At 29.9% G+C, this 11,128-nt stretch overlaps 2 long non-coding RNA genes across 4 annotated transcripts; both read right to left on the reverse strand.

Moving 5' to 3' along the window:
- Positions 1 to 327: 327 nt before the first annotated feature.
- On the reverse strand, positions 328 to 2,212 carry LOC136064017 (uncharacterized). The gene is made up of 2 exons (XR_010625663.1): positions 2,181 to 2,212; positions 328 to 547 (listed from the first exon to the last, which is right to left on the reverse strand). It is a non-coding gene; the product is annotated as an uncharacterized LOC136064017 (long non-coding RNA).
- A 4,038-nt stretch (positions 2,213 to 6,250) lies between these two features.
- Positions 6,251 to 10,193, reverse strand: LOC136064018 (uncharacterized). Of its 3 annotated transcripts, XR_010625665.1 has the most exons (6): positions 9,951 to 10,193; positions 9,663 to 9,761; positions 9,182 to 9,261; positions 9,061 to 9,090; positions 8,104 to 8,192; positions 6,251 to 6,470 (listed from the first exon to the last, which is right to left on the reverse strand). It is a non-coding gene; the product is annotated as an uncharacterized LOC136064018 (long non-coding RNA). The 3 variants fall into 3 exon arrangements; XR_010625664.1 differs by having other exon boundaries at positions 9,061 to 9,261; XR_010625666.1 differs by lacking the exon at positions 9,061 to 9,090 and having other exon boundaries at positions 9,951 to 10,192.
- Positions 10,194 to 11,128: the final 935 nt, after the last annotated feature.

An 11,128-nucleotide genomic window follows, 5' to 3' on the forward strand; every position in this document is an offset into this window, starting at 1 on the left:
TAGGCTTTGAGATCTAATCTCAAAGAAAATGGTGAGTAGCAAAGATGTCATATTTGATTAAATCTTTATGTTGAAACAGAATGAAGCAGGGACATATGATGATAGTTCATAGGAGAAATTAACTGGCGAGGTGGAGTTTGACGAGAATAGTTCACCTAGTGATAAGGGTGATGATGATATTGATCTACAATAATAATAAGAAGAGCCTTATTCAATTGCTAGAGGTAGAGAGAAACAGGTTTATAAAGCACCACAAAGATATGGCTTTGCATACATAGTTAGCTTGTTCTTATAACTAGTCGCTAACCCGTGCAATGCACGAGAAAGTTTTTAGTAACTATAAGATTTTAGCAAATCAAATGCCTTAAAATTTGAAAATCTTAAAGAACTTACATTAGCACTCATTGATTTGTTTACAAAGCCAATGCTAAATAGATCTACAAATTGCATTCTTATATCCTTTGTCATTTGCAAGGTGAAAGGACTCTTTTGATTGCGGTTTGTATCCTTCTATCCTTCAAAAGCTTTGAGAAGTGCCACGTGGTCACTACATAAGAATGTGTATAAGGTTATACAAAATTTTGTCATTATAATTAACATCCTATAGCTAATATCCAATCCAAAAATGTGTAACCAATGTTACATATTATAACAAAAACCCAAAGAGACAACAAAAACAGTTGTAGGTATATCAAACATGTATTTCTATTTTTGCTTACTTTGAGATTGAATTTCAAGACTGAAAACTTAAAATCCAAAATCCAACAACAAAAGCATAGAAAAACCTCTCTATCTAACAGATCAAAAAACTCTACAGAAAAGTACCAAATTTAATATGATATTACCAACTTTGCTTTGAAAGAAAATCACAAAGACATCACAATAAAGAATGAGATGGAATATACTCCTTTAGTCTACCATGCTTCCAATTAGCTAGTCTTCTTTTCCACTCTCCCAACCACAAAATCCAATGCTAACTTTGCATTGAGAGGAACTTATAATAGTAATAATAATAAAGCAAACAATAAAAATGAAACTATTCATCTTTTTCATCTAATATGTAACTTGATAGATGGTCTTAGGCACTTTTTGCACATAGACTCTTTAAATTGTGCATCAAATTAGAAGAATGAAATTATATGTAAAAGCCAATTCAATAGAGAGATCTATCACACATAGTGATCAATAGTTCAAAAACAAAAGCCTTGTAATGTATCTGCCATATAGTGTAATCATAGGAATATGTGCTTATCTAAGAATATTTCCATAACATACATACCCTTATTTGAATTTCAAGAGGAGTGTGATCTTTTTGCCACTCAATTATTCAACTACATAAAAAATGATAATCATAATAGCAAAGCTGGTCACTGTATGAAAATCCTATTTTCAGTTTCAAACCACCTTGCACCCCTAGTCCATCTCTCATTTCTGATCCATTTTTTCAGCATAGTCCAATTCAAAATGTTTTTCTTCTTCTATTCTTTTTATTTTATAAGAACTCCAATTTTCACTACAGTCCAATTAAACTGTAATTAACTCAGAGATCATACGTTGACTACAAAATTGGTTCTACAAATACGAAATTTGTATTTAAAGCAATGCAAAAGACAATTCAAGTCAAATGAAATAGTCAAGACTAACACAGTAAGAGTCCAAAGCTATTAAAGATGCAATTTAAAAGCTATAAAACAGTACTTGATTTGATTTAGATAATAATAAAAATTTCCAACCAAATTCAAAATTATAAAATCTACAAGGCATTAAATAATCAAATAGAAAATCACAAACTAAATCTGAGTTTCCAACCAGTTATACAACTTCTTAAATGGATGCTTACATAAAAATTCAGCCAAAATACTTTGTATTTCAAAAAATTGGATGATTTCTCGTGTAGTTCAGAAGATGGTTTTTGTCTTCAAGGATATAGTCAAATATGTAGCTATTATGATAAAAGGGCCTGGATTTTCAGTAAAGAAGTTCTCCTCAATTTGATTTACAACTAATCCCCAAAGTGTAAGCTTTATTTCATTTCCTCTATTCAAATTTTCCAATGTTACAGTGTAAGTTCATATAATATAAGTGCATGTATTGGCTTATCAAAAAAATAAAAAATAAAAAGCGCATGTATTGTAAATAAACTCTTTTTTTTAAAAAAAAAAAAAAAAAAAAAGACTTACTCTATAGTCATGACATTTATGTTTCTCATCAATTGCAAAAACAGACTACAAAAATAAAATCTACGCGAAAAACTAGGTAAGGAAACCTGGACTACAAAAAGTCAACCCTGGGGGAAAAGTCAACGATCAAGTCAATGGCCCGATCAAAGTTAACAATCAAAGTCAACAGTCCCTCAAGTCAACGATCAACGGAGATGATGTCAGTACGATGATGTGGCGCTGACGTCAATAGATGATTGGATGCTGACGTAAGCTAGGGCTGACGTGGCTCTGATGATGTCATGGGTGACGTCAGCCTAGACTTGATGATGGCGGTGGGGCACGTGTGGCGCATGAGCCTTGACGTAGAATCTTTAGGCGACACGTGAGAGCTCGCAAAGGCTCCGATGGCTGCGAGGCTTCCACCAACGTGTAGATCGGCGCAAGACGATCTGAGTGATACCTCGAGAAGTGAAATTGGAGCAATATTGATGGCGGTGATGACACCTGCAATGATCTGTGCGGTGTAAGACTCCTTAACGACAGTGGCTATAGGTCGGGAACCCAAAGACAACAGCTGGAAGATGTCTGAGGTTCAGTGCAAAAGGTTACGGCAACTGTAGTAACGGCGGAAAACATATTGAGAATGGAGTAACACCAATAAAGACAAGATTGCTGAAAGTTCAGAGCAGTGGCTCTAATACCTTGTTAGAAATACTAAAATCAATTGTATTGTATTTTATGATCAAAGTATATACATGGGTGCCTTTATATAGAAGGCATATGTGTGTAATACAAGTAAATATGTGCGCTATATAAGAAAACTAACTGGGCCTAAAGCCCACAATATAATACATGTTAACACTTAGAAGAAAAAATTATAAGAAAGGCAGTCAACATTAGCAGGTACTTAATCACCAATAATATCATTTAATTTTTTTTAAAAAAAACTATATTTTCTTTAAAAAAAATGAAAAAAAGTTGTAGTAAAAAGGAATAACAATTATTAAAGATAATTTCATATGGAAGAGATGAGATTGAGAAAAATGGAACAATTATCGCTAATAACAAAACGATTATTACGTTAAGAGAATACATATGACAAAGTCAATAAAACCTAGGCACTAATATATGCAATTAAAAAAAAAAAAAAAATGGGAGTTGTGAAGTTATATTTAATTCTTAAAAGAAAAAATTATAAGAAAGGCCATCAACATTAGCAGGTACTTAATCACCAATAATATCATTTAATTTATATAAAAAAAAAATGTTTTTCCTTGAAAAAAATGAAAAGAAGTTGTAGTAAAAAGGCTCAACAATTGTTAGGGATAATTTTATATGGAAGAGATGAGATAGAGAAAAATGGAACAATTATCGCTAATAACAAAACAATTATTTCATTAATAGAATACATAGGACAAAAAACAACTAAGACAAAAAACCTTGGCACCTTGTAACTTGATTAGTACTCTTTCCGCTTAGGAAATAGAAAATTGAAAAAATAAATAAAGAAAAGCTGCCCCATAAATAAACATGTTTCAAGTTTCAGCTGCTTATACCCTGCACCGCACGTGGTTTTTGTACCTTGTGCTTCAAAAAACTTGTTTCTAGTTGATTATGGAGTAGGGAGAATGGGAGAGGTAGCCTCTTTTGCCTATTTTCTAGCACAAAAAAACTTGTCCACACTAAAACCCAATGATCCAATCAGAGGCTTTTTTTTTTTTTTTTTTCTTTTTCACAAATATATTAGTAATACGGTTTTATATAATGGTCAATCACTCTCCTTTGCATATATATATATATATATATATATATATTATGCTTTGAAATAGAGTTAAGTGCAATGTAATTAATTAATACGTGATACTTATCCAAATTGCACAATTTGTATTTTTTTTACACAATTTGATACTTATCCAAATTGCACAGTTTGTGTAGTAATTAAACAAATTCACAGTAATATTGCATTAGAAAAAAAAAAAAGCAATGACTAAGCTTTAACCTATAAATGCATAGAAAAAAAATGCGGATAATCATAAGGAAATAAAAAATTGAAGAAGACCCGGAGTACAAATAATTAGACTGTCGTTGACTTCTTTATAAAAACAAAATAGAAAAGTGCAATGTACATTGACATACTTATAGAATCGAAACAATTAGAACTAAACTTTTATTTTTGTAAGTAAAGTTTTTTTCTTTTTTGGATTCTAAATTTAGAAAAAATAATGATTAACAATACCACAATCAAACAAACCATCATAAGAAACCGTTTACAGTAATAATTTATTCAATATATATTGCCTGAGATAGCGAATGTTGAGGTTGATGAATCCGTTTTTCTAATTCTCACTGCAAAACACAAATAGAAATATAATCAAGAAGGATTAAATAAATTCAGATCTAAGATCTACTGCTGAACATATATAGAAGATCCGAATAAGAATGAGAAATTACAAAATACGAATGGAGACAGCAAAATTGGAATCAAACAGACAGTTTGAATTTATAGTGAAAATAAAGAGGACGTACCTGATTTGGTTAAGGCCAGCTACAGTAGATTTGAGGTTATTGAGTTATAATTTTTTTTTTTTTTTTTTTTTTTTGNAACTTGTAAGCTTAAATAGTTTAACTTTTTAACAAATTAACTTTTACCAAATAAGTAAATTTATAAATATACAAATAATATATATACTTTTAAACTTATTAATACATATATATTATTTTTTAAATATAGTAGATGATCTATGTAATTTGTGTTAACTTAATTATTTGTATTATTTGTTTTCTTTGAATGGAATGAGCAATCAAGTTTTTGTTTTTTATATTATGTTTTTTTTTTCTTTATATGTAATGAACAATTAAAATAATGTTTTATGGTAAATAGAGATTTTGTGTGTGTATATATATTAAATATATAAAATAGTAGTAAACTCGAAACGGTACACCGGTATTGACTGGTATCTGAAATATATCGTATCGCTGATCAAACCGGTACAGCCTCCGGTACGGTATTGACTTCCTTGCTCCGATGCTCGAATGGGTTGTGCTATGTCCATCTAGATGTTTCCATAGTCCTATGGTGAAAAATTAATATTTTTGGATTTTTAAGGGTTCGACACGCAAATCAATGGCAGACAAAATATGATATCTACAAATATAGAACAATTTAGAAGCTCTTCTGTGATCATTGGTTTAGGACAAGAGAGGTAAGCCAAAAAAACCAATTGTTAATATTCTGCTGCAAAGTCTCTGTTTCATACAACTACATTCATTCTAATGTTTGGGGTCTAATTTTAGTTTCTTCTCATATCAGTACTCATAACTTTGTTAGTTTCATTGATGACTACTCAATGTATGAATTTATTTTATGAAGCATAAGTCTAATGTGTTTGGCATATTTAAATAGTGGAAAGCACATGTTGAAAATCAGACTGGCAGAAAATATCTTAGAACAGATAATGGCCTAGAGTATAGAGATAAAAAATTCATAAGATTTTTTAAATTAGAAGGTAGTACTCGTCAATTCACAGTTAAAGGAACTCTACAGTAGAATGAGATTGCAGAGAGAATGAACAAAACTTTAGCCAAAGAACCAAATGTATTAGATTGAATGCAGGATTACCTAAGGTGTTTTGGGCAGAAACATTTAACACAATAAACTTCATTATTAATAGATCTCCATCATCAGCCATTGATTTCAAGATTCCAAAAGAAGTTTGGTAATATAGACTAGTTGATTATTTGAAAAATGTTTTAAAAGGCCATAGGCTTTGAGATCTAATCTCAAAGAAAATGGTGAGTAGCAAAGATGTCATATTTGATTAAATCTTTATGTTGAAACAGAATGAAGCAGGGACATATGATGATAGTTCATAGGAGAAATTAACTGGCGAGGTGGAGTTTGACGAGAATAGTTCACCTAGTGATAAGGGTGATGATGATATTGATCTACAATAATAATAAGAAGAGCCTTATTCAATTGCTAGAGGTAGAGAGAAACAGGTTTATAAAGCACCACAAAGATATGGCTTTGCATACATAGTTAGCTTGTTCTTATAACTAGTCGCTAACCCGTGCAATGCACGAGAAAGTTTTTAGTAACTATAAGATTTTAGCAAATCAAATGCCTTAAAATTTGAAAATCTTAAAGAACTTACATTAGCACTCATTGATTTGTTTACAAAGCCAATGCTAAATAGATCTACAAATTGCATTCTTATATCCTTTGTCATTTGCAAGGTGAAAGGACTCTTTTGATTGCGGTTTGTATCCTTCTATCCTTCAAAAGCTTTGAGAAGTGCCACGTGGTCACTACATAAGAATGTGTATAAGGTTATACAAAATTTTGTCATTATAATTAACATCCTATAGCTAATATCCAATCCAAAAATGTGTAACCAATGTTACATATTATAACAAAAACCCAAAGAGACAACAAAAACAGTTGTAGGTATATCAAACATGTATTTCTATTTTTGCTTACTTTGAGATTGAATTTCAAGACTGAAAACTTAAAATCCAAAATCCAACAACAAAAGCATAGAAAAACCTCTCTATCTAACAGATCAAAAAACTCTACAGAAAAGTACCAAATTTAATATGATATTACCAACTTTGCTTTGAAAGAAAATCACAAAGACATCACAATAAAGAATGAGATGGAATATACTCCTTTAGTCTACCATGCTTCCAATTAGCTAGTCTTCTTTTCCACTCTCCCAACCACAAAATCCAATGCTAACTTTGCATTGAGAGGAACTTATAATAGTAATAATAATAAAGCAAACAATAAAAATGAAACTATTCATCTTTTTCATCTAATATGTAACTTGATAGATGGTCTTAGGCACTTTTTGCACATAGACTCTTTAAATTGTGCATCAAATTAGAAGAATGAAATTATATGTAAAAGCCAATTCAATAGAGAGATCTATCACACATAGTGATCAATAGTTCAAAAACAAAAGCCTTGTAATGTATCTGCCATATAGTGTAATCATAGGAATATGTGCTTATCTAAGAATATTTCCATAACATACATACCCTTATTTGAATTTCAAGAGGAGTGTGATCTTTTTGCCACTCAATTATTCAACTACATAAAAAATGATAATCATAATAGCAAAGCTGGTCACTGTATGAAAATCCTATTTTCAGTTTCAAACCACCTTGCACCCCTAGTCCATCTCTCATTTCTGATCCATTTTTTCAGCATAGTCCAATTCAAAATGTTTTTCTTCTTCTATTCTTTTTATTTTATAAGAACTCCAATTTTCACTACAGTCCAATTAAACTGTAATTAACTCAGAGATCATACGTTGACTACAAAATTGGTTCTACAAATACGAAATTTGTATTTAAAGCAATGCAAAAGACAATTCAAGTCAAATGAAATAGTCAAGACTAACACAGTAAGAGTCCAAAGCTATTAAAGATGCAATTTAAAAGCTATAAAACAGTACTTGATTTGATTTAGATAATAATAAAAATTTCCAACCAAATTCAAAATTATAAAATCTACAAGGCATTAAATAATCAAATAGAAAATCACAAACTAAATCTGAGTTTCCAACCAGTTATACAACTTCTTAAATGGATGCTTACATAAAAATTCAGCCAAAATACTTTGTATTTCAAAAAATTGGATGATTTCTCGTGTAGTTCAGAAGATGGTTTTTGTCTTCAAGGATATAGTCAAATATGTAGCTATTATGATAAAAGGGCCTGGATTTTCAGTAAAGAAGTTCTCCTCAATTTGATTTACAACTAATCCCCAAAGTGTAAGCTTTATTTCATTTCCTCTATTCAAATTTTCCAATGTTACAGTGTAAGTTCATATAATATAAGTGCATGTATTGGCTTATCAAAAAAATAAAAAATAAAAAGCGCATGTATTGTAAATAAACTCTTTTTTTTAAAAAAAAAAAAAAAAAAAAAGACTTACTCTATAGTCATGACATTTATGTTTCTCATCAAGACATTTGATCCTTTGATCATTTTGATTGAGTTGACACTTTACTCCCTCTCTCATTTCTGCAAGACAAAATTGACATAATCTAATTGGTTTGGATGGTTTACAAAAAAAAAAAAAAAGTTATTATCACATTTGCCATCAATGATCTTCATATTAGGTGTAGAATTAGAACATGTCATAATCCCTAGTATTGTTTTATACAACAATATCTAAAATTCAAACAAAATCCTGCTATATCATAGCCAAAAAGTACCCATAACCATAAGCCTAGAACGATACCAAAAAAATAAAATAATGGTGCTAAGATTTGAGCAATATGGAGATTGAAGCATAATATACAGAGATTCAAAGAGAATGGGTACTATATTGATGTAGAGAGAGTACGGTGGCTAGGTTTTTGGTTAAATTTGATTTAAAAATATATATGTGTATATATATAATTCATACTTGTGCAGTCATCACTATGTGTGTGTATATATATATTGTAGCAATCATCATTGTGGAAGCAAGATTTCTATATATATATATATATATAATTTGCTCATGCGAGTTCTAGCTTTAAAACATTCAAGTTAAGTCTGTAAAAATCAAACTCCAGAAGATACACCAATGCAATTGTTTATAGGTAAGCACACATATAATCAACATGATCATTAAATCAGAGTAAAATTCAACCAACCTTCACGACTCTTTTACAATTTTATTTGGATTGTATGTCTCAACAACATACCAATGCAATTATTAATTACTTAAAATTCAAAAAAATTATTTATACATAATAAGTTACAATTCAAATTGAGTTTCATGAGTTCTTTAAATGTAAACAGAACACTACAATATTTAGAAATTAGATGTACATAGACAAATAGTTAACCTTATACTAAAAAAAATTCAGAAATTTAGTACAGAGGCAAATGAATACCATACCTTTAACCTTGATTCAAATGGAGGAAAAGACTAAAGAGAAAGGCAATAAAAAAGCAGAATTTAATTAGGAATATTAAATCTAAATAAAAGTGAATGGAAGAGCAAAATTTAAGAATGAAACCTGCCCTAAAACAGCAAACGAATGTACAAAGAATTAAATCTGTTGCTGTTTGGTATTCATTGAAATCTGTTGTCTTAAATCTGTTGCAAGGAAGGAACAACACAAATGTACAAGGAATTATAAATTGAACAGTCGTGAATTGGTTTGGCGCATAGAAAATATATATATTAAAAAAAGGGATAAACATTATCACAAAAACTATTTAGAAGATAATGGTTATAGAGTCCTAATTAAATTTGTTTATAGTTACAAATTTCTAAACAAATTTGACAAATTTGATTAAAAAGACATGAACTTGTACAGAAGTGGTAGAAGGTTTGATTAAAAAAAAAAAAAAAGGGACTGAGTGGAGACAAAGAAGGCTAAAATTTTAGGTGCCCAAATAATTATTCAATCAAACAAATGATTAAGCTAAGTTAAATCAGAAGTGCTAAAAAACCTAGATAGCAAAATAAAGCAAAACGTAAAGGTAAAGCAAAACCTATAGGATTGTTGTCAGATTTTGAAGGTTGAGAGGCTCTTCAATACATCTCCACTTTCTTACAAAACCTATAGAATTTGATTTTCTATGAGTGGTTCCCTGACTTCAACAAAAAAGAATAGAGAGAAAAAGGGGTTAGGAATTGAAATCCCTAAATTTAAAAAAAAAAAAAAAAAAAAAAAAAAAAAAAAAAAACCTAATTATAGGCAAAATCCTTAAATTGACCAAAAAAAAACCTAATTAAAGACAATAGGAAAAGAGTTTATTCATATATTAATTGAGAGATACCGAGAGAGAATGCTCTTATATGGAGTTTGGGTCGGAGATTGAAAATGTTGGCTCCCATGGTCGTGCTCTTGCAAGCTTTGTGTGAAATAGCTTGGATCTACATTTGAGAGAGTGTATAGGCTCTGCGTTTGGTCTGATGAAAAATTATTTCACCCGCAAATCCATTATAATTTGGAATTATTACATTTTTCAATCACAAAAAAACCTAGGGGTGTGATGAGTATTATGCATTTGCAGGTGAAATAATTTTCATCACACCCCTAGATTTTTTTGTGATTAAAGTGTAATAATCCTAAATTATAATGGATGCAAATTATTAACTTTTCCAAAAAAAAAAAAAAAAATTTTTTTTTTTTTTTTTTTTTTTGAGAGAAGAATAGAAGTTAGAAATTTTTTCTGTTTTTCTTTTTCTTTTTTCTTTTTTTTTTTTTTTAAGAAAAATGTCGGAGGGAATATTAGAGCCTTACACCTTGGCCCAGGCCCTTCATCATAATTTGTGAGGGTTTTCTTGCAGTTGAGGGAAAGGGAGAAAATAAACATAAAATTGAGAGGATCTGAGGAAGAAACAAGTATAAATTATGATGAAGAAGAGTTTGAAAACTAACATAAGGGTGATCCGATTTTGTAGGTAGTGTTTTACATGGGAGTTAAAAAATGCATTTTTACCAAGTTTTGCCTCTACTTAAACGTAGGGTATAGGGGGTATTTTGGAACAAAAAAAAAATTCGGTCCAAATAAGGAAAACCTCTTAAATAGTGATATAAATAACGTGTAGTGTATTAAAAAATAAGATTAGATGGATTAGATGAAGTGGTATTTGAGTATCACCGGATTACCTTAAGAAAGTTGCTGCTTTTTTTATAATACACTACACTTGAAAAATAAGGATTAGATTGCTTCAAATAAATAAATAAATAAATAAGGATTAGGTGAAGAATTTGGATTGTAATCAAATTAATATTTTTATCAACTTAGAAATTATAGGAGATTTAAAAAAAAATCTAAAAATTTAAATTTTTTTTTTTTTTTTTGCAATTTAGTAAAGCCACTTAGCGCAACCACGGCTTCTAAGCCCAATTATATACACACACTACTATTTAAGGGGTTTCTTTAAACCAGATTTTTTTTTCCCAAAATTCCTCTACAGCCTACATTTAAGTACAGACAAAACTTGGTAA

The sequence above is a fragment of the Quercus suber genome, unplaced genomic scaffold (genome assembly GCF_002906115.3).
Source record: "Quercus suber isolate HL8 unplaced genomic scaffold, Cork oak 2.0 scaffold_610, whole genome shotgun sequence".
NCBI lineage: Eukaryota > Viridiplantae > Streptophyta > Magnoliopsida > Fagales > Fagaceae > Quercus > Quercus suber.